General features: G+C 40.7%; 1 protein-coding gene across 1 annotated transcript in view; it reads left to right on the top strand.

Moving 5' to 3' along the window:
• The first annotated feature begins 561 nt into the window (after nt 1–561).
• GRAP2 (GRB2 related adaptor protein 2) overlaps nt 562–20,862 on the top strand; it is an 81,432-nt gene continuing 61,131 nt past the window's right edge. The window contains exon 1 of the mRNA XM_037390320.1: nt 562–637. The gene's annotated coding sequence lies outside the window, so the exon portion shown is untranslated. The remainder of the gene's footprint in view (nt 638–20,862) is intronic.

Here is a 20,862-nt window from a genome sequence, read left to right as displayed (position 1 = left end):
CATGCTACAGCTTCAGCAGAAAACACATTGAAAGTCTTTCAGTTTGATAATAACATGTATACATATACACTAGTTGATGCCTTCTAGCTTTCTTATGTTGGAACCTGGTATGAAGGTGGTAAGTGTAACTTCTGTAAAACAGAGCTCCACCTGAGAACTGTCACAGGTGCAGATCCTTTTCCTCTCCTGTGATTTGAGCGGCTCTTATTCTTCACTGGACTCTAGTTCTCATGCTACTTTATCGCTGTGATGTACATGCTGGCCTATCCACCCAAAACTCTCCCACAGAAGATTTGATACCAGGAAACGCTGTTTTTATCATGCACTTTCACTTAACTAATCTCCTTCCTCTCTCCCCTATCTTCCTCCTCCTCCCTCCCCCACCCCCCCACCCCCCCAACAATCATTTCCTTCGATATCAGAGAACTGCAGAGATGGTTCACCAGGCAATTATGCTATCAGCCAAGCTTCTGCCATTCCAAGAAGCTTTATAAACCTCCTGAAAGAAAAACAGATTGTGTGTGAAGGGCTGGCTAAAAGCTTCTGTGCAGGACCCTCCTGAACTTTGTCCTCAAAAGGAGGTGGTGGCTGTTAACTTCTACAAGCAGGGGAACAGGCCTGCTGTGAAAATATCAAGGTTAGTAAAGATCAAATGCTTTCAAGTTGAGGTACTGATTTCTTCTGTGGATTTTCAAGAGACTGCATGGCTTTCAAAAGTGCTGGTGGACCTCGAATTTGGCATTTTTGTCAAAGGTGAGGTGGGTGGGCTCCACAGCATAGTTTGTAACCCTGCTTTGTGTGCCCAGACCCCTGCCCCAGCTCTGCATTTGGACAAGAACTAGTGTGTATGGTCCTTTTGTATGCCCAAGCAGGGAGGTAGCCAGGGTGTGCTCCAGTTTCAACATCCAAGGTTGTACAGGGCACTATGGGTTGCACCTGCCTGAGAGACCGTGCTGCGGGTGGCACACTGTGCCAGGGTGAGCAGCTGGCTGCAGGCAGCTCTGAAATGTCAGGGTCCATTTATTCCTGGTTTGTATAATCACTTAGGCATCTCGTTTTAGGCTCCTATGGCTAGAGCTTGGGGTGGGGAGTGGAGACCTTGAAGGAGTTCAATTACAGCTCACTTTGTTTTCCTGCAAATCTTCTCAAAAGGAACAAAAGGTGTGTCCGAATCAGTGTACAAAGCTGGAAGTATTAGGGCTTGGTGCATTTGACTTGGGTGATTCAAAATTTGGATAGTAGCTGGGGGGACGGCAGTGTGTTCTGCTGTTCTTTCTGATGCCCTGGTTTTGTAGTGAGTTAAGAAGCTGTGGCCCAGCTACCCGAAACAATTATGTTGCTTTTCTTGTGCAGCAGCTCGAGGTATGCAATTCTAATCAAAGATTCAACAAAGTAGACTTTAAATGATAGCTGAGCAACAATAGTGCTAGGAGTTATGTGAAATTTAAAAATATCCTGAATGGAAAAATGGTACAGTTAAAAGCCTCATCTGAGATTAATATTTTTTTCCCCTGGAATTATGGGAGACAGTTGGAAAGGATTTAAACAGAACTTTGTTGCTGCAAAGAAGGGATGCCAGAAAAGGAAGGCAATCAGAACAGACCTTTATTTTCTGACAAGAGCTGGGTTTGAAGCACTAGCTGTATTAAATAGTTTTCTGTTAACTCAAAGAGTAAAACTCAGTTATGAAACCACGTAACAGAAACTTGAAAGTTATTACATTTGTACAAAATTGGAAAGTCTGGGAGATTTTAGGATAGCTGCAAATGGTTTGAAGAGGGAAAACATGTTTTCACCTACTTCTTGCTGTCTCCTGATGTCCTTCATGAAATAACAGGCAGTTACAAAGTTTCCAGGCCAAGAAAAAGACAGCCACTAGAGAACCAAAATTAATGGTTAGAAAGAGAAGAATTTACCAAACAAGTTTGGCAGTCCATGCAACAGCTTATGGACAATATATTTGAGATGTTGATTTTACATGGTTTGGGAGAGCTATCTAGACAGGTTCAAACATACATCTATGGAGCACTGGAGTAGAAACTGCTCTGTTACACTGCTTATGTATGGAACAGGTAGTCATAGTTAATGTCTCATTTCTAAGAAAAGGTTGGGCATTCCTCTTCTAGCAAATTCAAAATGCTATAAGAAAATATATCAGAGAGAATGTAAAAGGCAGAGTCCACACAAAAAGACCTCCACATACAAAGCTTTTTGTGTTGTGGGACAAAAATAACCAAGACAAACCCCTTGCATTTAGAATAACCTAGACGTTCTTATGAATGGCATAGTTCGACAGGAGTTTAATTTTAGCAAAGTGTACCCAGCATAAACAAAAAAGGCAAGAAGTACTGTTATCTCTTTGGGACTCAGTGGACAGTGCTGCAGGGGAAGATTGGTGGGCTATCACGCTGAAGTGTATTTGTTTTCAGTTAAAGGCAGGCACACAAGCCAGCAAAATGGAGCGTATGGAAACAACCATAGGCAGTGAAAGGAAAAACATTTTGTGTTTATAGCAGCATGCATTCCTTTATTACAGAACATAAGGTATATGACAAAGCGGGGGGGGGGGGGGCTGTATTTTGTAGTATCAGGAAAAAATACCTAATGATGTGAAGATATTCAGGCATTGAGCCTGCAAGGAGTATCCTCTTCTGGGAACAAGAAGCAGATAAGTGAGGGAAAATATGAAGTTGTTTCAAAGAGATGCAAGATCTCGCACTGAAATAACATCTTTTGCCCCTCTCATTAGAAATGGTCTTCTCTTAAGCCAGAGGCTTCAGAAGGAGCTGGGTAGACTCGCTGTTCTGTGAGCTGTGCAGCAAGCAGGAGCACGAACAGAGCGGGTGCTACCAGAGCCTTACCGAGCACTTGTGGCAGGCTTTGGGGCAGTTGCTGTCAGCTTCCCGCTGCACGTGAAGCCTTGGATGCTATTTTCAAGTACATTCACATGCTTCCTGCCTGTGAGAAACACAGGTTCATTTGTTTATCACAAGCCAGGAGTGTGAAAGTGCTTGTAAACAGCACTCTGCCATCTCACCCACGCAGGGCCCTCCCTTCTCTGAGCAAGGACCTCACTAGTGTTGCCTCCTTCCCTCTAACTGCTATATTGCCATCACCTACCGCTTTCGTGCTGCTCCCCATGTGGGACCTGAAGGCAGGCACCACGCTCAAACAGCCTGTGTAGCTGTTGCAGGTACAAACTGTAGTGGAGCTTCAGCAGAGACTCCCAGCAACTTCTGAAGTGTCCAGTGCCTTGGTCTCAACAAACAAAAACATAAGTTCTCTGCATTGCAACGTAGCTGAAGCCCTTCAGCAATACGTTTGGTGTTAACAAAAAGGTCAAAGTCGTTGTCAATTTGTCTTTACTCACACAAAAGGAGGAAGGCAAGGCTCCCTGGATTGCTGAACTAAGTAGCTTTTTGCCCAGATTACCCACCTGAACCAGCAACCTGACCGTGCAAAGCTGTCTAATGGGCAAAAGGTTAGAAACCAGAATAAAGAGGTTCCAGTTCTGAGGTAATAAGTGACAAATCAGTTTGTTCATACCTCTTTGAGCCAAACACAAGCACAGTCTTTGTAACAACATGGTTAATGTTGGAGATTGGTGGTCTGAACATCACAGGCACTACAATACCTCAATGTCTATATGTTCAAACAAAGCAGAAGTCGTTGGCTGTAATCCACAGGAGTAAGAAAGGCTCATATGTTTTTGTCTGAAAGATGAGCATTAGCTGAAACCACTCACAGAGTATGGCTGGATTGTGACGGGCCATAGAAGCTTGCCATGAACTACCTACCTGTGACCAGCAATAAAAGTTACTCTTTGGGATACTCATATTATTTAAACAAAGCTGGATGCCTTCTGGCATAAATTACTGTTTTTCCCACAGATAATGAAATTAATCTTAACGGCATACACTACAGATGTCAGTTCCTGGATATTTTTCCTCTTTGGTGACTGTTCTTGTTGTCTAGTTAGTAAATAGATAAAGGTTTGGTGACTTCTTGTTCAGTGATTTATTTAGTCTTCTCAAAACAACTCTAGAATTAACATTGAATTTGCTAGGGAGGGAATCTGAAGGAATTTCTTCCATTTTCACCCAAGATCATCCAAGAAATGAAAAGTCCTTTTTCCACCTGAGAAGACCTAAACGTACTTTTCCTACCTACCAGACCCACAAGAAAATCCTAGATGAGAGGGAGAGGTTGTCTGAGATTGGCACACACTATTTCAGAAATTTCCTGTCATAGCTTTTCTGCTTTGTGTGGGACAATTGAAATATTAATAGAGCTGAAGACTGGGGATGAATTGCTAGGCATTCATCCGGGAAGTGGGATACCAGTCATGTTGTCATGAACACTTAAGTGTTTAATTCAAAGTGAGCAGTGTTAATAATGATAAAAGTCGCATTGCAGTCTTCTCTAAGCAGGTAGTTTGTGTTATCTTAAAAAAAAAAAAGGTATCTTTTGATGATTTAAAATTTCTGCATCTAACTTTTTTTTTGGCAAGCTGCTTTTTTACATGTAAGGTTCATAATTGTTCACTTCCTTTGCTTTATTTTCAGTTAAAGATGCCTGAAACAAGATGGAAATATTTTGGTTTGGATTGAACATTCTTGTTTTTTTCATTTTTAAATTGAAAAGGCTTGGTTTGGATCAGACAAAGGAAAGTACTTTTGTTCTGTGTGCTGAAACAGCTGGGGGAAATTGTTCCTACAATCCTAATGCCAGTTCACTGTGTATGTGTGTGTGGAGAAGAGAACAGGATTTATCCATGTTCAATGATCTTAAACCATAGCTAGTGGTGAATTGGCATGATCTATGATCTATTTTAGGAGCCAGGCCTGATCCAGTGGCCTGCTGTTTGTATAGCAAAAATTCATTAAAGCAGGGACAGAGATACTTATGTTTGGATTTTATTTACTGTTCTAATTGTTTTCTCATACCCCAGGCTCTGTGAACCAGCTCATATCCAGACAAGATAGAACTGTGCATAGGAGATTGCACTGAAAAAGCTGGGCTTTTTAGCCCTGAGACAGCTTTCAGTGAATGTGACGGTGCTGCTTCTGGATCCTACCTAGCTCGTATGCACAGTGCAATACTGGGCTCAGTGTACTTGCCCTGCTGCCCTGGAAGCAGTTTGGGGCTCCCTGCATTGCACTCTGATGCAGATACCCAAACACTCACAGGCAGTCAGCTGGCCAAATGAATGCTTTCTCCACACCAGATCTGTACACCTAACAGATCTGTTAACACTAAAGGAAGGCTTGGCTCAGTCTTTGGCTGTGAAGTATTTTCCAACAGTCATTTTAGACTTTTTTCTTTTTCTTCTCATTGTTGTTAAAAAGACAAAGGGGTTACCAAAAGGGTTATTTGATGAGAGTCTTTCTCAGAGAAGCACAATGCTGTGGATGTGATCTGAAAAAGAATCTTTGTCCCTAACACTGAGGGCAGAAGCTTTTGGCTGTTTAGACAAGTTGTTCTCAGTTCTGTCTCTCAAAGGTACCTGGAGATTATTCTAAATGCTTCGTAATGCAAGTTGCAGAGCAGCTCATTGCACTTACACTGTCAAGCAGTTAATGTTTAAAAATCACTTATTTTCTGTTTTCATTGCTGTACCTCAGAAGAAATAGATTCTGTTTTATCTAAACAGAAATAGAGCTGGCTATTTTGCTTGCAAAAACCTCCAGTAATGTAGTTGAAGGGTTTTTTACCTTCTTTCATTTCCAAAATGAAATAAAAAAAATTAATTGCTCAGCTCTTACTCTGACATTAAAGAAAATTAACCCATAGAAATTGTTCTGACATAGCTTAGAAATGGGTTGTATGCCAGCGAGGGAACATAGGTAAGCTAAAACCAATGTATTTATGCAGTTCTGTTTTTGCTGCACTACTGCAGTACAGCCTGCTGGTTAGGGCCTGAGTGTCTCAGACTTTTTTTCTTGCTTCTAAAGCTGTGAGCAGCTTTGGTACAGCTTAGACTAGGGATAATGAACCTGACACTCACCATCTTAAGACAGTTCTGCATCTTTAATGTCTCATGAGCTGGGAAAATTAAGAAAAAAATACATACCCAGATCTCACAGACTGTCCTGATAAAGCCAAAACTTTTAACAAATCCCTGGTAACTTTTAAAAGCAAAGAAAACCAGAGTATAACCAGGTCAAGGAGAATGGTAGGACAACAGGTTTAGTTAGACCACAAGTTTCAGTAGCCAAATCTGGTTTAAGCCAGAGAGAAGTCAGGTTGCTCTAGACATCTCAGAGATTAAAGGTCACTGCCTACCTTGAGAAGAACAGCATTTAAGCATCAAACTTGTCTGCTTTTGGAGAAAGCTTGGAAGATCAGGCCAGTGGCCTGACCACCATAATTCATCTGTGCTAAGCCTGAGTAGAATATTACAGGAAAGGCTGCGGGTCTGACTTGCTCTCACTTGCAGTAGGTAGAATCCAATACTCAAACACAGAACTGCTTCTCTAGTATACTGGTATGTGAAAAAATTGCATCTATAAATGCAGCTGAGAGAATGACTTCTCACTGCAGCTTCATTCCAAGGCCCGTTTTTTAAGTCTATTCCTCCCTCCAAAGAGATGCCTGCTAGTAAACTCAGGGCTATTTTTAGAGTACTCACTGAAGATGCTGGGGAAAAAAAATTTGAGTCAGAGAAGTCTCCTATTTAGACATAACCAATTAAAAATTCTATCTCTGTACCATGACTGGGGGCTCACTCTGGTGCCCGTGGGATTTTTTTTGGGGGGGGGTTGTTGGGGTTTTTTTGGAGGGGGCAGGTGGTGGGTGGCGGGTGGGGCAGGGCAGTTTAAAGGGAAGTAAAATTAATGTGCTTTGCTATGGCTTTTCTAGTATTAAGGTGAGGAACCTGTGTTCTGGAGTGCTTTTTGGCTGCAGCTAATGCCAGAGAAAAGGAGGACTAAGCTGCTAGATCAGTTTCAAAAGTTACCACGGGGAAATATGACAGTTTCAGTTATAACCCATCTTCTGTTTCATTAAAGAGGTTAGCCTCAAATTTTACTGCAGTGCACTGCAGGTAGCCAAGCCTCCAGCATGAAAAATGTGAACAACAAAATTAGTTTTGCTTTCAAAGAAAAGGAAGATTGAGAAAACAAAATAAAGATTTCTTGAGTTTCATATGACTGTAGTCATACCTTGCTTACAGTGTATCACGAGAGTCAATTAAATTTGCAGGTTTTTTGGATGTGCTCCTGATTCTCAATCATTCTCTCTTTGGGGTTTTAACCGTGGTTTAACTGCCATAGCTTTATCTAGAGTTAAGCAGCTTGCACCAATTTCAGGTTGCTGCTGCTTATTAAAAATTGAACTGTACCTTTTCTCTGTTCTTAAGGGATATAGCTGAGGGTCTGAGCAGCTCTGAAATTGAGTTTGTAAGTAGGAAATACACATGGCATTTACTAGACTACACAAGAAAGACTAGCACAGGAGGCTGCTTTTGCAAAGCAATGCAATGACTTTAACTGAGAGCACTGCTAGTTTTCCGCCATTTTGCCAGCACGAAAAAATCTGACTGGAAAAGAAGTATTCTTGTTTGTAGTGTTCTCATACCTAGAAATGTAATTAAGTACTTGCCAGTAAGCTGCAACTGAGGCAAGTACAGTTCAGGCAGCCACAGACAATTCTGCTGCTTAAGTTAACCAAACAATGTCACTTGCTGCCTTCCCCTGCTCATGATTTGCCTGTGCCTTCTCTCAAAACAAAATTATGCTTTTCAAAGACCGTTTTTTAAATCATGGCTTATAGTGAAATTAAGACCTCATAGGAGTCTCTAGGTGCTACCACAGTACAAGTATTATTTAAATAAATGCATTTTCTCATCACTGGCAAAAAAGATTTACTGAAGATCAGGATAGAAAGTCAAGACCAATAGCCTAATTTATAATAATCAGCTAAAATGCAAGCTTTCATATTAAGTAAATAAATAAACAAAACCCCTCCCTATTGCCAGGAATGCAAAAGTATCTTTTTGCATTCTGAGTGTGGATATTCATGTCAGATAAGTTGCCTCAAAAGACCATCACCTACTTAAGCTAATGAGCTGGCCTCACACTGAAGCACGTGAAAAGTATTCATAGGTTTTGTTTTACAAGGTTCAAATGTACAAGTCATAATCCGCACCAAAAAGACAGTAATAAATAGTTTGGAGGAGATAATGTTTCAATCTAATCAAAATTATCACCAAGTGAATATGTATCTAGCAACTGGATACAGAGCTGTTTACTTTCTAGATGCTGATAGTATATGAGATCGATGATGTTCTTGTCCAATTATTATCAAGTGATGGCAACATACAGAATCTGGGAGGTATGAGAGGTGTGAGGAGAAGTATAATTAATGCAGATGTTCTGATATTGCTTTGGGTTTTTACAATTTTGTTAGATTTTTTTAATGTTGAATCACTTCCTCTGGCCCAATTCTATTCTGTGCTTTTCACACGTATGGTGAGAGCAAGAATGTATATGTGATACAGTCTAATTAACAATAACTGAGATAAGCAACAATATAGAAAACAGAGTGGCAATTTCCTGGAATAAATTCACTATGTTTTAACACAGGTGTTTGCTAAAGCCATGTTAAAATGTTTGTGTCTGTTATTCCAAGGTTTCTGGAACAGACCCTATATTCATAAGCAAACAAGTCTTTCAAATTTATTTGAGAATTTCTAACACAGTATAATAATTATTTCTCTCTTCAGAATAAATGCAAGGAGACTGCAGTCCTAGGTATAGTTAAGCTTTTTCCATTCTTTCCATTCTTTCGACTCTCTAATTGGCTTTTACTGCAGCAGCTTTTGGGGTGACCTATTGCATTATCAGGAGTAAAAATTAATCTTTTTGTCGTTGCATTGCCACCCCACCCCCCCTCATCCCCTCAGTTTTTCACAGGCTTTTTAGAAGGAAATTCATGGCCTGCTTTATATGCACAATTAATAGTAACACACTCTCCTATGTTTTCATAATCAGAGGCAAGGAATAAAATTCTAAAGGATTTTTTATTCTGTATACACTTCCTATATGCATACCAAACACAATTGCACAGCTAGACTGTCTTCATTTTCATGTCTTCATTATGAATGTAAAGTTACTGAAATCTCACTGAATACATAAAAAATCTAAACCCGATTCACTTTCTAATCACTGAAGTTTCCTTCGTCTGACTCCTCCTCATTTTTCATCACTAAGGAAACAAGCAGTGCCATGAAAAAGACAAAAAAAAAAATTGATTCTTGGTAGTTGACTTGTTCCCACTACAAATTCTTCTTTCACCCCATGCCTTATATTTATCATCTTAGCCCTCTGCTAGTGACATCAACGGTGACGTTATAGAGAACTCTCATTGGAGGTGCAGGAGATGAGACAGCAGGAGGAAGAGGTGGACTGTCCTCAAAGAAGCTGATTTTAGTCTCAGTGAAACAGAAAAATAGAAGGAAGGATAGCACAGAACATATTGGGGGGAAGTTGAACTGCTCCTACATAAAAAGATATTTTAAGCTCATGTCAGCTGTTAGAAATCCATATACAGAAAACTCAGTTTCAGGGACTGCTACCATTACGCTATCACTATGCAAAATAGATCTTAAAAACATTAACAATAAGTTTTTCTCAATAAACTTATGAATTTTCCTTTGATGCCTCCTGGCCTGAAATCCCCTTTCATGTCAGGTGGCTCTGATCTTTGTTTCTATTTTTCTGCCCTGTCTTCCTCTTTCCCTATGCCTGTCTGATTCCAAAAAAAAGTTCCCCTACTACACATCCTTCCCAAATGACTCTTCAGTATCTTTTGAAGATGCCCCCCTTGTTGTACCGAATGTCTCTAGAGGCTGTTTGTCACTCCACTGTGTTGTTCTCTATTTCGTAGCATGTAATGTAATGATAGGCTTCCAAACATGAGAAGCTGGGAAATGTAAAGATGAAGGAAGCCTATGAACAAACAAAGAGACTAATAATCTGTATGCAACAGGACTAATGCGGAACTTCAACACCACGGGGTAGAAATTTCAAGAACAAGGAGTTAACATCTGTGAATAGTTGCCTGAATCAAACCAGAGCTCTTCTGAAATCCATGTTTATACCATTTCGTCCTGGTCGGCTGGACTTGACTTTTAAATAGATATTACAACATATGGGGTAGGACCTGCTTTGCTATCTGTACTAATACTTCATTAAGCAGTAATTTTCAAAGCAGACTTATTTTGATAAACTTCAGGAAGTTGAAGATCCTGTGTTAACAAGGATATATGCCCTGTTCAAGCTGTGCACATTTTAAACATCATACTTTTGCTCTAGATATCACTGACAGCATTGTTAACTACTGGTGGCCATTCAGCTTCTGGCAAAACAGCCTGATGATAAAGTGGTAGTGGAGGGGATCTGCTCGTCTTCACTGAACACTATCAAGTCACGATGAAAAAGAAATACAGAAATGATAAATGGAAGAGTGAATGTTCATATACAAGCCACTCTGATCATTATCAGGATGATTTGTTTCATTCATTTTAAGTTGAAGGAGGAGGAGAAAGAGTGAGGTGGTTACAGATTGCAACCTATTTGACTGGTGTTGGTGTGTAGTGAACTTGGCCCAAGTGCCCATATTTTTTAAATGCTTAAGACAGCAGATGATTGTGCATGTAACCATGAGAAATTCAGACGATTAGAAGCAGATACTTAACATCGAAGGTAATTGAGTATTTGATTCTCTCCTCTGCAACAGGGGCTAGGGGAAAGTAGAATATTTCCCCTGCTGCAGGTAGTAATATCACTGGTGCTTCTACTGCAACTAGAGCTGCTCCTCCTTTGTGTTACAGCAAGAAGACAGCATCCTCCAGTGAGCACTCTCAAGCTTCTCTGATTGCTTTTAAAACAAAGTGGAGGGCCTATTTAGTAGACCTAATCTACTAAAGGGCAACTTTCATGCTTAGACCAAACTTTGTTCTAAAAAAAAGTATCTTTGTACTGCATTTCCATAGCTGCTATTGAAAATGTATGTTTTAAGAAGGGCTGTCTTTTATCCAGTTGACAGTTTTACTTCTGTTGATAGCAACTTCTAATACTTTGTATTTTATCACATCATTTGTGTTAAAGCACTTAAGGATTAAATTAAATGAGCTGCATGGCACTATTGTGTAATAGGCTATAAAAGGAAGGGCTGGACACATCTGAAATGGGAGAAGGCATGTGCAACGACACCCACAGCATCCCAAGTACCCAAGGAAGGGAATGTAGCCCATTTGAACATAGCCCTTCCTAGGAAATTCATACCCGATATGCCTTCTGAGGTGTGGAAACTTTGGCACGTGTCAGTGAAAAATACATGAGGCTGTGTGGGGAGAGGTCTTACATCTCTTGGCTCTGTCCAAATGGTAGGCCAGGTCTTCGTGTGAAACGAGTGGGTATTGTCCCAGTAAAGTCAATCAATTCATGCCTGTTTTCATAAGGTGAAATTCTCTTTGACTTCCCCTTGAAGCTGATTTTTTAAAGCAGAAATCAGAAATTGATAGCGGGCTTCTCTGCTCGCATACTGGGTGACAACAAATAAAGCTAGCATCCAAGCATGTAATATTTGAGATGTTTTTCTCCCTTTGCAGAACAGGCTTAAAAACTACTGCAGAACACCAGTTTTATAAAGAGGTTGGGTTTATCAGAGCGCTGCTGAAAGCAGTTGAACAGGGAACTAAGGTTTTTTTCTAAACTAGAATAAAAGTAACTTGCTTAAAGGAGGATGATGAGAAGAAATACAGTTGAAACAATACTGAATAACATCCAAGCATGTCAGGACAAGGTCTCTTCCAACCCAAACCATTCCATGATTCTATACTGCCAACACCTGTTATTAGCAGAGGATATTTCTGGACTACAGTCATGACAAAAGGCATAAATTCTTAGAGCAGGTTAAAGTGATTCTGCCCTGGTAAGAGATTGACAGCCACCCAGGGTAGACAGGGAAGTAACTGTGATTGACATATGACTGGAAGCAGTAACTGTGAGTGACATAATTGTGTATGATCTTACAGGATTGCAATGTGGGTGTGTTAACAGACACAGACATGTAGAAGTGGAAAGCAGTTGCTTGATGATGCACAGGATGAAAGTTTGAACACAAAGCTCTTCAGGAAGCACGCTGAAATCCACACTTCTCTTGCTTTTGTTTATCTTTCTTCAAGACAATTATAACAACAATAAGAAAAGTAGGCAAAAAAAGAACAGCCCACATTGATGTTTGCTCCTTTTTCTCACAACAAAGAAAGAGCATATCTGAGAAGTCCAAACCCTTTTACGCTGCTCAGAGCTGGCACAACTTGAAAGTCTTGGTAGTTTAGTTCATGTAAGCATCCAAAGGTTTGGCTGATGTTTGTTTTGCCCCCTCCTCTTAGACTTGAAAAACTAGACCAGAATTGCTGGGGAGGTGGAATCCTTTCAGCATTTCTGTGGGTTTTTTCACATTGAAAAGAAAATAGAGAACTCTGAAATGAAAAATGACTGGAAAAACAGACAGACCATTATTGGATCTCTAACGCTATTTTTTTAGGTTCAATTCCAAATTAAGACAATGGCTTGCTGTTTGGTTTTGTTTCTAAATGAGGATCGGGCTCCACTTGATAGACATATTATTCCAATAGCCATGCCTGATTGTGTCAGGATCAACCGGAAGAAAAAAAGCCGAAGGAGATGCAACTTCTATGAAAGGCTAAAGAAAGTAAATTAACAATGTTTGGGATCTAAATATCATTACATTTTAAGGTCTGTCTTAGTGCAGAGCAGTTCTAGTTAAACCAGTCAAAAGAACTGAGGTAATAATGAAGTGATGGATAGTAGACTTTTTTAATTGATATTTTGCCCACTGTCTACATTTTCATTTGCTGCGTGATTGTAGTTGCTTAACTCTCTAGATCTTAAATCCAAACTTCTAACTCTTCCCTCTGACCTGAAGAATTATAAGAAGCCAATTAAAGAATTCTTACAGCTTTTTAAGTATTCAGAAGCTGTAAAGCCAACTACAAAGGTAAACAATGAAGATCAATAGCAATGCTATCGCCTATGTTCAGAAGGACACCTTCCTGCAGTTTCAGTTCTCCTTTCCAAGACCTTGTCAAGGAGTGAAATGGTTGTCAGAGCTATGGATTACACTGCTGCCCATTAAGCAGCATTGCCTTCAACTAGACTGATGCATTTGGCAGCAACTGAACTGTTTGAATTCAATACTGTAGTTTGTTTTGCTTAAACTTGTGTCTATTGAAAGTCTTATTTTGGAGCGGCCCATCAGTGTTTGCATTTCTCTCTTGTTCCAAAACTTGCATTATTTCTGTTCTCCTGCCTGAAGCCTTCTTATTTGTCTGCTATGGTTTATCTCATCCTCTTCAGGCTTGATAAAACAAATTCCAGGCTCATGTTTCTGCACATATCTGTGTTCCCTCTGAATCTAGGTGGCACACACATGTCTGTTCTGAGGTGTGCACTACCACTAAAATAACTATAAGCCTGCAAATGCTATTTCAGCATATGTGGCACAGTAACCTCCTCTTCTGGTCTAGTATTCCGGTTCAGCATGGAGGCCATTTTCAGAGTTACTAAGGAGATATATTAGAATTTACACAAAAAACAAAGCTGAATGAGAGTGCTAGATTCACATAAGAAAAAATTGAGCGCTGGCCCTGATCAACAGAGGGGTTCCCAAGCCATTTACTTCTGAAGGTTCCAGCAGGAAAGCAAAGGCATGTTCAAGACAGTAAGGGAAAGGGTTGATCTGCTTAAAAATTCAGCATCTGTATGGGTGATGCCGAATTTCATGCACACAGGTCCAGCACTGTGTGGATGAAATGTATTCCTTCAAAACTCAGCGGTTAAGCTGGAAGATTTGTTTTGAGTGTGGGGTTTTTTCTGTTTGGCATTTTGGTGGTTTTTTCTCTCCCATCTTTTCTTCTGAGACCTGCATTGTCTGGGATGAAGTGGGGGATCTTATGCTAAGTCAGTGAGCATCTCCAAGATACTTAAAAATGTATATTTCATGGCTTGGTGTTGGTAGTTCAGGCAACATAATTACTTTGTCACTCATGCTCTGCATTGCTTGTATATCACTTTTCCCATAAAATACGTTTCAGGTTTCTTTTCACGCGTTAAGCATCAAGAAAAATTTAAATCTGGTTACAGAAGTAAGAACAGCTAATTAGGGACCCTACTTGGTGCATATATTTAAAGATACAATGTAGTGTAAACAATTTGTCCAAAATGTCCTCTGTGTTATTTCTTGTTGTAAAAATCTCTTCTCTTGAAACCTTTCCCACTATGATTTCTTTTTCTTCTTTAATCTTCCACCTCTTCCTTTGTTCATCATTTTTCATCTAATTGTAGCCTGGAATATCATTCTCCAGTGACCCACGTTACATTACAGAACTGTATACCTACTATCATAAAGGGTCATTTGCCTCCAGATTCACAAGTCCTCCTTTAAAACTGATTTGGTTTCCGCCTCTACTGCTAGGCCCTGAGGTCTTAATCAGATATTCCAAATCACTTAGTTGGATCTGTGTTTGACTGACCCACCCAATTCAGGTCCAGTGCTCACCTATCCCCCTACCGTTGTGCCGCAATGGAGGAATTCTCCATGCTACTTTATAGCAACCAAGACTATGTAGGTAGGTGTCTCACAAGAAATCAATCCAGCTTACCGCAAAACTGCCACATTTCTACTTTTCACAATTTCAGAAGTGTCGCGATCATCCTCCTTTCAGACCCTAAGTGTCTTTATCTTCTCAGTGTTCTTTGCCGTTCTGTGACGGGTTCTAAAAGACATCTTACCATTGCCTTGTGTAGATCTATGAAAACATCAGCTCACTGTTGCACAGAGGTGAAAAAGGCAAAGAGAATGTTAAGGGTTACTGAGAAAAGACTGGAATAAGATGGAAAGCATTGTTCTACTACTGTATAAATTCCTGGTGTGTTTTCAATCTTGACTACTGCACAGAACTAGGAAGATTAGAGAGAAGGAGAGCGAGTGTGATTTAAGGTATAGAGTGTTTTATATGGGAGGAAGTACGAATGGTTTCATTAACTTGGGGGAAAAAAAGCAGCAGATATTATGCAGATCTATAAAAGATGTGGAGTAGAGAAGTGAATAGGAAATGACTACTTGTTATTTCTCACAACACAAGAACTAAAGGGCACCCAGTGAATTTATAAGCTATAATAAATTAGCTTTAATACAAACTGAAAGCAACACCTTTCCCCAGAGCATATAATTGTGAAACTCAGCACCACAGGGTTTTGAGGAGGCCAAAAGCAGAAAGGGGTTCAAAACAGACCAAAAAAAATTCAGAGAATAGATGTATTTGTGGCTGTTGAACGTGATGCTGTACATACACCCTTTATGTCAGTTCCTTCAAGCTATTACATGACTTGAAGCTAGAAGATTATTTCAGGAAAATATCACCCAGAATTTATGCTGCTCCTTGTAATCCTTCCCAAAATAGTACTTATGTTCTCCTGCTGCATACTAAAATATGCATACAAAGCATACTAAACTAGGGGAACCTTTGGTCTGTGTTTGTACAATTATTCTTATATTCTGTGAATGATATCATCTTGACAGTGAAGTCAGACACCTGTTCCTATATTGAAGTGTAGTGAATGCTTTATCTCATGGAGATTTGGACTTAATTTTTCTTGACACTACTTGATCTCACCAGACCAGACATGGTGGTCTTGAGCAAGGCAGGAGCTGCTGGTCTCAGGAAAAGTCTTGTCTGTGTGAAAGTTTAAAAAAAAAGATGGTTAGATTTCTGAAAAAATAAAAATGAAATTGAAAGTAACATTGAGTGATCAGGGAGATGTCTTTCTGACTGGACTTTATTAATGATGGTTTCCTGTTGCGGTTATTTACATACACTTATTGAGCACAGCAGAGTTATTTTTCTTGCTCTGGCTCTGTCTTATAAAACTCCAAACTACAGAACTGTCACTCATGCTTGCCAGGGATGAAATGTCAATGTGAGGTAATTTAACCACAGGCAAGGTAGCTTAAATAAGAGTTATGGTTTGTCTTTAATAGGCAGGTTTAGGACACACATTGTTTTGTAGTAACTTTCAATTTTTCTTTTACATCTTTCCTTTTCCACTGTAGTAGTAATTGCTCATGTGCTCTTTAGGGGTCATATGACTGTGCAGATCCCCGGAGGGAAAGGGAAAGCTATGCAAAAAAAAGTCAGTGTATTTGAGGCAGGACTCAGCAAACTAAATGGGAGCCTGTTTTTCTAAAGGTTCATTTATGCCAGCAGGGAGATCCTCATGCAGTATGAAGCAGCGCTGTGCTGATCTCAACAGATCTACTTTGTTTGGTGGGGCTTAAAAATCTGGTCCCATGTGTGCAAGATTCTCTCCTTATGCTGATGCGATTTATTGCCACTGCGTCTGGGGAAGGTTTTGCTTCTGTCTCCTTCTCCCCTCTCTTAATGTCCTAGCAACACTACAAATGCACTGTTTATCCCCTTGCTTTTTTTGAAGGTTATCCATGCTCACATGGCAAGCTGTGTTTGCGGCTGGGCCACTGCTTGTGTGAGCTTTGATACCGTGGGCTTGGCGGCAGTGACAGCACAGCAGCACTGGCTTTGCCACAGCCTTACTGCCTGCATCAAGGCCCCAACATTCATCTGGGTTGTCTAGCTCAGCCCACGCTGCCATCTCACTGCTGGGAGAGCTACCAAGCCTGGGTTTACCTCCACATACCAAGAGTGTGCTTTTCTTCCCACAACACAGCATATTGAGGAGGCAGGAGTTACTCTGAGTTGTGTTTCCCCGCCAGCAGTGGCTCAGCATGCTGTACTGAACTGGTTTGCTGCTTACATATGGCAGTAAAACAAACCTGTTCCCATGCTGCTGCTCCTGCTCAGTTTATTGTTTTAAGAGACATGGTCCATTTAACTAGCACTCCTGTGTTGTAGGTTAGCTGTGGGTCAACTTTACATCTTCAACTGTAAATGTAGGTCAGCTGGCTGCCATGAGCTATGTTCCTTATTCTTAAAAGCACAGGTCCCCGCATGCAGTTTCACAGTACATCGCACATGCTCATCTTGTAAAAAAATTTATTTTGCTAGAGTGGTTCAGCTGCTCTTGTGATAGTAGCAGTCCTATCAGGACGGTAGCAAAATTTTTTCAGTCTAGGCATTGTAGGGACATAATGAGAGCATTTTCTGCTGTTTCACTTGAGGATTTTCCTTCCACTTTTTTGGTAAGGATAAACTGATCTCAGCCCTACCAATGGAATTAATTATTATAGGGTGTAACAGTGGGTGCCTATAAATAAAATGAGTCCTTCAGCTTTTCTGCTGTGCTGTCTCTTCTGCATCCTAGATTTTTTCATTCCTGCATCCTAGAGAGCCCATCAGAGGTTTAAAGTCTAGATGTGAAAGGGACTCTTACAAGCTCAGAAGGAGCCAGCTGGGTTCAGTTACCCTGCTGAAGGACCTGCTCCTTCCTTTATCACACACATTTGCTACATTGCTAAAAAAAGGCAGCAAACTGTTTTACATATCCATGCTTGCAGACTCTATTTTTAGATATGACACCTAATATGTTCTGAATTTTTTAGCCCAGCTTCCTAAGAAATTGAGGCTTATGCAATCCTTATGCAAAAGGAAAAGCCCCAAAAGGTTTCCCAAAGAAGACAGCAAAAAACACCCAATAGGTATATGAATTTTTTCATATTTCATAAACAGAAAAAATTGTTATAAGTTTCAGATGGAGAAGGTGGGCAGTGTGGAGCTCCCTTTCTCAATGGCTGCTTGCATCATCCAGATGCTTGTGGGACAATGACAGGGTAGAGACAGGGGCTATACATGTTTCCATAATGCTTAGGTAGATGTCCTTGTAGGAAGTCATGACACTCTCCATCTTGGAGCAGAAGAGGGACATGACAGGAGTAAACCATGACCTTGTATCTTTCACCAAAGCTGAGGTTGTAATAGGAGAATCAACAAATGGAGCAGTCACACCACTGCCACAAGCAGCCCCAGCCTCCCTGCCCAGGGCTTCTCCAGCCTCACACCACGGCTGTCCATCCCACCTCTCCCTGACAGCCAGGAGACGTCCCTCCTGAGCCCCCCATATCACCAGTTCCATGGTGGTTTGGGCCACCACTAGTGGTCTACCTGCCATGACACAGCCACTACAGTGCTTGGAGTAGCAAGGACCTAGCCCTTGGCCAACTGGGGAGAACAGGTGCGGAACTCCCTTTGCCCAGGGCTGTGGGGTCCTTCCAGCTCCCTGTGAGACCACGATGGAATATAGGTAGGAATGGAATCCATCCTGCAGTGCATTGAATCTCTCTGGCTTTAGTGGCCAAGGAGGGAGCGGACAGCAGTGTGCCACGGTTTGGTCACATGCCCTTATGGTGTCTGGAGAAGCAAGAAAAGTTAACTCCTCCTTGTCCTGTCTCAACTCCCCTCTGCCATGCTGCCACCACCACAGGTAGTCTCTTCTGTCCCTGCCCTCTCCTCTCAGCCCTTGCTCATCTCAGCCTCCTCACCTACATACTGGCCTGGCACAACCATTTTGATACCTGTTCTGGGTTGCTGTGTCAATGACTCCTCTGTTCCGTGGCCACTGCCAACATTCTGTCTGCTGTGATGACATAGCCATGACATCACCAGGGCTGGTTCCCAGAGTTAGTGCTGCATCACCATGACATGGCTATTATCTTCCACCATCGAAGCAAAAAGAAACAATTAAGTAAATGAATAATAATAGTAATAATAGGTTGTAATTCTGGGAAAGGCAATAAATTAGCTGTAGCAGCCATTTAAAGAATCAATAAAGAATGTAGCAGCTCAGGCACAGGTTAAAAGAGAGTTAAAAGCAGTAGGTCCTAGCTACTGCCCAGTTTTAAAAATTTGTGCAATACTGGCTGTTGAGATTTCTGGGTTTGAAGGCTAAATTTCAAAAGAAAAATCTTGTCAAGTTGACTGACAGTAATACTTTACACCTTTGGAAATAAAGACATGATCAATGCCAAACCTTGTATCAAGGAGTGGCTGACAGTGCTGAGGGCATTTGACCATGAGCTGCAAGACTTGCATCTTTCTTTCCCTGAAACAAACAAAATATTTTGTGAAGGATAGTCCTGTGCTACACATTTCATTTGGGAACAGGAATAAAATATGTGGATTAGCTTCCATGTACTTGGCTCACTGCAGGCTATTCCATCTCCTTTAGCTGACAGGACCAGAGGCAACGCGCACAAACTGAAACACAGCAGGCTCCATCTGAAAATCAGAAAACACTTTTTTTTACTGTAACAGTGACCAAGCACTGGCACAGGTTGCCTAGAAAGGTTGTGGAGTCTCACATCTTGGAGGTATTCAAAAGCTATCTGGACAACAGCTCTAGGTGTGCCTGCTTGAGCAAATGTTTGGACCAGATGGTCTCCAGGGATCCCTTCCAATCTCAAACATCTTGTGATTCTGTGATAGGTGGCCATATAATGTTAAAGCTGATGTTTAGTTTGCCAGAACTGTATTTTAATAGTTTGTTGCTGACAGTATTTCACGCATGCTCAATATTTCCCATGCTTGGGAAATACTGTCAGGATGCAATTAGAATAGGCTGCTCTAGGCATGGTCTGCAACCACATCTGAAGTGTGCTCAGAATTCCTTACAAGGACAGCTTCTGGATTTGGCTCCAGCTGGAGCTCAGGAGCATTCTAACATGCAAGCAAGTTAGGCTACTGGGGAGCATGGTTCAGGATGCAAAATAGGGAATGAAACTGTATGGTAGTGTTCAAACATCTAAAAACCTCTTTATGTTGCCTTTACAGTAGTACTCTCATCAGTAAGAATTAGACCCCTAACATCAGGAAGAGTACCACCTAATGTCATTACTGTTAAAAACTTAGTGTTTCCCTGCTGCTGTCATATTGTGAGAAATCACAGTAGTTCCCTATTTTTATAACAGAAGTGCAAAATATCATATATCATTGTGCAGTACTACGCCTGAATAAGTTACCTTTTTAGGGGAGTTAATACTTACAGTGATTTTTAATTAGCAAGTCGAAACAGTAAAGTGCTTTTAGTATTACCAAGCATGAAAAAGCAGGAAAAGGAAAGCCCTGCTTTCTTAAATTCCTGTGGCTATGCCTGGAAATCAGAATGGGCTGAAGCAGATTTTTTCTCAAACCTTTTAAAAAAATAGATGTGCAAACTTTGCGTGTGCAGACTGAACAACCATAGAGATGAACCCTTTACAAAATTCCCTTTTGTAATCAGATTGCATGTCTTCCTTCAGCACTGTAGATCAAGTACAAGCCCTTGCACAGCACGTGTGGGCATCGCTAGTAAGATTTACTCTTTATCCATGCCAAGTTTTATCATCCACTGAGAAGGCAGCCTGCTGAGCAGAGGGAAGAGTTGGGTTGTGGTGGATGCTGCTGATACTAATAAATTTGGTGAGAATATGGTGGAATATTGCCATAATATAACAATGGTTTTTAAACAAAAAAAAAAAATATATATATAATTTCCAAACCTTTTTCAAAAGCAGGTGGCACAATTAATAGGAAATTATTTGTATTCAGTAAGGTGGCAAACCAATTGCAGTAGGTCTTCACAGAGCCCACTGAAATAATCACAGACAGGTAAGAATAAGAGAGATGGGGCTACCCTTCATTTCCTCATAAGAGGTCATAAAATATTTGGGGACATATTCCTCCCCTCCTGAGTGCACAAAGAATTAGTTGCCTTGGCTGGAGAAATTGTCACAGTGATACAGTGTGGAGTTATAACTAGTTAACAACTTATTTAAAAAGTGCTTCTCTGAGGACAGATAAAATCTTTCAGGTTTGAATTTTCT

This window comes from Falco rusticolus, chromosome 5, assembly GCF_015220075.1.
Source record: "Falco rusticolus isolate bFalRus1 chromosome 5, bFalRus1.pri, whole genome shotgun sequence".
Lineage (NCBI taxonomy): Eukaryota > Metazoa > Chordata > Aves > Falconiformes > Falconidae > Falco > Falco rusticolus.
This window is presented reverse-complemented; position numbering and strand designations above follow the sequence as displayed.